The following is a 6,031-nucleotide window of genomic DNA, read 5'->3' as shown; positions in this document are numbered from 1 at the left end:
TGGCTCTCAGCATCTTCGAGCACCTGCTCTTATTGTGGGACGCAGGTGCGTGACCAAATTAAACACCGACAACCAAATAAAATGGGCGATTAATGACGTACTCATTTTTCCGAAAATTTTCATAACAGTTTTTATTTGGGCAAAAATAAAGAGAGCGCTCACAAATCGATGGACACTTCTTCTACAATTAAAATCATATGGGCATGCTATTTATTTAAGTAAAGTATTTGAAATTGTAAATTGCAGCAGGTAGTTATTAATTTTCACATAATAGTAGTTAGTTACTAGAACGTGGCAAAAGATAATTTACTCGTCTTTAATATCTTAATTAATTTATGATTAAATTAATAGAAAAAATAAATTATAAATAACTATTAATCATTAATACAGATACTCAAATATAATTAATAATAATAATAATAATAATAATAAAATAATATGAATAAACACTGATATAACACTTGGCCAAGGCATGATTAAGATATAGCACGTTATCTTCTCCAATATACAACAATTAGTTGCTAACTTCTATCACTATATTATTATTTAATGTTATTTTGCTTATTAAATAGTGATATAATGGTTAAAATAATATTTCAATGAATAAAATAAATTAAGATGACTTCATTGACACTACTATATTTCAAATGAATATTATTTGATCACGATCGGTTATCTAAAAGTTAACAGGTAGTTATTACAATGTATAGTACCTAGTTATTATTAGAACCCCGGAGTAGTTTTGATGTGATCAACCAAATTCAGTTAGGTCATGTTATATTTGATATTTGTGTCTAAGTGTGTAGGAGCTTGGAACACAAGAAGTCGAGCGGAAGATGCAGCTAACGAGAAGGATGACATGGGAGAGAGCCGACGGGTTCAGTGTGTCCGAGTGACGAGATGCTACAGAAGAGTACACCGGTGGACAAGAAGGACGTGCGCGATGTTTGAACGACAAGAAGTCGGGGAGGAAGCCTGCTCGAGGAGAAGGCCGAAAGATGGGTTCGGATGAGCCCAATTCTGGATGGACGAAATCACCAAGGCGATCGAAGCAGCAGAAGAGCCAATAGGGAGCTGCGGAGCTACTGGAGGCGCCCTCAATCTGGTTAGAGGCACCTCCGCACCTTTCTGTGGGAAGGCGCCTTCAACCCTGTTGAAGGAGCCTTCAATCTTTTGAAGGCGCCTTAGATTGGGCAAAATTAACCGTTGGCGAAGATAAAACCTTATCTTCGCTTGCCTCACTGGAGGTGCCTTCCACCTTGTTGGAGGCGCCTTCCAGCCTCGGATAAGATTTTCAAGGAGCTATAAAAAGACCCCTGGATTTAGGAAATAGTTAACAACTCAAGTATTCATTTCCTAGAAACTTTCTGAATGTTCAATGACCATAAGAGGCTTTTCCGCCTTCACCGAAGGAGATCTTTGTTGGTGCAATTTCCAGTAGGTCAAGGTTGACCTAGTTGACCAAGCGTAAACCTTGGTCATGGTTTCGATGTTTGACAATACAGAAAGACATGTAGACATGGACAATGCAGGTGCAGTTGTCCATGCGGAGAGATACTGATCAGGATCTGATCAGGTTGGATGAAGAAGAGTCGAGTAGGTCAAGGTTGACCGGATACTTGACTGGGAAGTCTTAACTGGGATATTAGGCAGTCGGGAAATCCTGGTAAGTGAAGCCAGGTCAAAATCCTAGTGAGTGAAGCTAGGTGAAAGTGAAAGTCCTGGTGAGTGAAGCCAGGCAGTTGGAGAAAGTCCTGGTGAGTGAAGCCAGGCAGTTGTGAAAGTCCTGGTAAGTGACCCCAGGCAGTGGGAAAGTCCTGGTGAGTGAAGCCAGGCAGTTGGAAAATCCTGGTGAGTGAAACCAGATAAGGGAAATCCAGATGGGTCAAGGTTGACCAGACATCTGGTGAAAAGTCCAAGCAGGGAGCTTGGCACGGGAAAAGTCCAAGTATGGAGACTTGGCACGGGAAAAGTCCAAGTTGGAGACTTGGCACGGGAAAAGTCCAAGTTGGAGACTTGGCACCGAAAGTCGGAGAGGGCTCGGTAGCTCGTTCTCCGGACTGTGGTCAGAGATGGCTCGGTAGCTCGTTCTCTGGACCGGACGAAGTCGGAGAGGGCTCGGTAGCTCGTTCTCCGGACTAGGTCAAGAGAGGGCTCGGTAGCTCATTCTCAGGACCATTTAGGGTTTAGGGCTAGAGCTCTAAATTTGGATCGGTCTGGTGACTGATCCAGTGATACGCTGGGTTATCTGATCGGTCTGGTGACCGATCAGTAACCAAACAGAAGCATTCTGTTGCTTATCTGATTGGTCAGCAGACCGATCAGTGATCGATCAGTAGCATACGGTGAAGACCGCAGGCCGATCAGGAGACGATCAGAAGGAGATCACCTTCGGGAGGGAAAGGTCCTGATCGGTCATGGGACCGATCAGGGAAGGACCTGATCGGTCTCCATGACCGATCAGGGAAGGGCCTGATCGGTCTTGTGACCGATCAGGACCCTTGTGGACCGATCAGGATGAAGCCTGATCGGTCCACGTCCTAGCCGTTGCGTAGCAAAGGCTAGTTTCTTATGGCTTCTTCTTCGCAGGTGGATGCAGGTATAAGAGGGCTGAGGGCTTCTACAGTGCGGTAACACTCTCACTCTTCCTCTGGTCCGAAGCTTCTGCTTCTTCACTGCTGTTCTCTTGAGCTTTGCTGAGCTCCGAAGCTTCGGGTGAGCTTCTTCGACTGAGTTGCTTGTTGGCAGTCGTCCGTGAAGTTGGTGCTTCATCCGGGACTTCAGTCGACGAGAAGGCAAGCGAGTACTTGTACATTCATTGTGTTTTTTGTTCTTGCTCTTCTTTGTATTTCTATATTGCTGTTGCAAGTTATTGTGGCGAGGTTTCTCCACCCACAAGGAGTACTTATTAGCCGGTTCTCCGGGGACTCATCCACCGACGGATTGATAGGGCTCGTCCACCTTACGGATATGCCGAGGAGTAGGAGTATATCTCCGAACCTCGTTACATCCATCGAGTTTGAGGTTTGTCTTCTTCCTTTTCGTTTCTACGGTTTCATTTCCGCTGCGCTAACCCTAATCGTAGGAAGAAACGCGAAGAATTTGGGGCGGCTATTCACCCCCCTCTCTAGCCGAGTACATCGATCCTTACAAGTGGTATCAGAGCGAGGTCGCTCTTCGTTGGATCAACACCCGGGGGAGCACGAGCTAGAGAATGGAGTTATTTGGAGAAGATGTCACGATTCCACCTTTCTACGATCGCGACGACTTCGCGTTTTGGAAGGTAAGAATGAAGTACTTTCTTATGACTAACCTAGTTTATTGGAGTTGTGTGCAGGTAGGGTTTACTCATCCGGTGGATAAAGACGGAGAAACCCTAGAGAAGAAAAAGTGGACGAAGGAGCAAATCCACCAATCCACAATCAACGATGAGGTAACGAAAATTCTTGAATTTTCATTACCTAATGACATTTTGTGTAAGGTAAGTGGATATAACAATGCCAAGGAGTTGTGGAACAACTTGGCTAAGTTCAATGAGGGAAGCTCCACTTCAAGTCATGAAGAGGAGTCAAGTGAGCCAAGTAGCTCACATCATGGAGAAGAGGAATTAGAAGTTGAGGGCTACTCAACATCTAAAGAAGAAGAGGAGGAGAGTTCTTCTTCAAGTTCGGAGCAAGAAGAAGAAGCTTCTACCTCCGGAAGGGATGAAGGAGAGAGCGTTCATCCATCCTCAACTCTAGGTAACTCAAGCCGTTTAGTTTCTAGCAAATTACACATAATGTGCTTTGAGTGTAGGGAATTTGGACATTACAAGAGTAAATGTCCAAAGAGGGTTAGAAAGACTCCACCGGCGCCAAACGTCAAGGAAGCCGGAGTCCCGATACGCAAGAGCAAGGAGCACGTGGTGTGCTTCCAATGCAAGCGAAAGGGACACTATAGGAGCCAATGTCCGAGGGGAAGGCAATCTCACAAGGACAAGAGACCGAGCACATCGATAGGGGGAGCTAAGGCAAACCCTAAGGTAATCTCTAAGGCACATTCTTGCAATTCTAGTAGGATGCATGCTAGTAGCCTTATTGCTATTGTCAAGAATGATAAGCATGTTAACTTTAGGAACCAATACATGAGCTTAGGAGCCAAACATGCTAACCTAGATAAGGACAACACTAGAAATACCAACCCTAGGATTAATTCATCTAAGGTTAAGGAAAATCTAGGTAGAAACCCCAAAACAACTAGACACATGCCTACGAATACCTCAAAGAAAAATGAAAAATTAAAAATTGAGGTATTAGAGAAGGAGAATCAAGTCTTGAGGTCAAGACTTGATACTTTAGAAAAGGCTCTTAAGAACTTGGAGAAGTCATCTCTAGGGTTTAAGGGTCAAAAACCAATGTCCAAGGACAAGAAAGGTTTGGGTCACAAACCTAAGTCCCAAGTGGTCAAGCCCACTTATCATAATGTTCCATTCGATTATGAAACAAAATCTAGGGCTAGGAAGACCATCACCAAGGTCACAAGGGGAGTCACCCCTAGAGTGAATCTTGATGAGTCCCAAATGACCAAGGCTTTAAAGCCTAGGAGGGTCATTAGGAGGGTTGCTAGGGAAGACATCCCTAGTGAATATTTAGTGAACCCAATGAGTTCCAATAGGTATTGGGTTCCTAGGAGCGTGATTTCATCACGCTAGATGAGTTAGGGTGTGCCAACCTTACTTGAATAGGTAGTTAACCTAATCATGGCAAAAGGTGGCACTTTAGGAATTTTCAAGGTGTAATCAAACCTTGGAAATAAAATGGAAAATTATTCCTAAGGTGTTTAGGATGTGCCAATCACAATTGAAGAGTTTTCTAGGGTCAATCTAATTGGCACATAGTGATCTAAAAATCCTTAGTATATGATTTTAGGTCTAATACACTTAGGAATATGGATTTTATGATCAAAACTATCAAAAATGGCAATTAAGGCTAGAATTAGGTATGTTCTATACCTTTACATGTTATTTGCCATATATTGTTTGCCATATGTCATGTCATGACATCATATTTAATTTAGTATCATTTGAAATGTCATGATAATGCTTAGGTTATTTAGATGTCATGCCTTATTTAAGTTTCATACTTTATGTCATGACATCATGACATTGGCACATGTTTTTACTTATGATATCATTATATGCCATGTCATCATCTCTTGCATGTATGATCAATTAATTTGATTTAAGGACAAGAACACAATTTGATATAGAGATCAAATTGTTGTTTAGAAAATGCATGAGAACTTAGCCTAAGATGACCTAAACCCATATCTCACATCAAAATTGACTTGGATGTGTTTGATACACCTTAGATGTGTGTGAGATATTAGGATCATGAGTTAGGATCAAGGTGCATAGTTCTTGTACCTAGATGAGCCTAATTCTAATTTGGGATCATAGGGAAAGCTTGTGTACAAGTCATGTACATTTAGCCCTAAGATTGTGGTCCCAAATTAAAGGGTTTAAAATCATTTCAAAATTGATTTGAAAAACCTTGATGAAGCTTTTCTAGTGATAGCATTCATCATTGAGCAAGTTGATACAAAGTTTTGAAACTTTGAGTTATTTCAAAACTTTTCGAACTTTGTATCAAGATTTGAAAATGAAAGTTATTTTCATAGAAAACTATTTTTTCTTGATAGTATATGTTATGAGGAATGTATCCTCAAAGTTTTACAATTTTTGGAATTTTCTGAAATTTTCTAGGTGTTTCTGAATTTCGGGAGGAAAATCAGAAATTCTGATATCAGACTTGTGGACCGATCAGAGAGGATTCTGATCGGTCCAGGAAAGTGTGGATCGGTCACTAGGACCGATCCAAGAGAGTGTGGATCGGTCTTGTGACCGATCCAGGGAAGACCTGATCGGTCTGGTGACCGATCAGGGCGTGCCAGTTTCGACTGTGTTGTCTGAAATTTCTGAAATTTCAGCAATGAAGTTGGTGTTTTGGATTTCTAAAGGTTTGGAACTCTCCAAGACATTGTTGGTGCAATG

This window comes from Zingiber officinale, chromosome 7A (assembly GCF_018446385.1).
Source record: "Zingiber officinale cultivar Zhangliang chromosome 7A, Zo_v1.1, whole genome shotgun sequence".
Classification (NCBI taxonomy): domain Eukaryota; kingdom Viridiplantae; phylum Streptophyta; class Magnoliopsida; order Zingiberales; family Zingiberaceae; genus Zingiber; species Zingiber officinale.
This window is presented reverse-complemented; position numbering follows the sequence as displayed.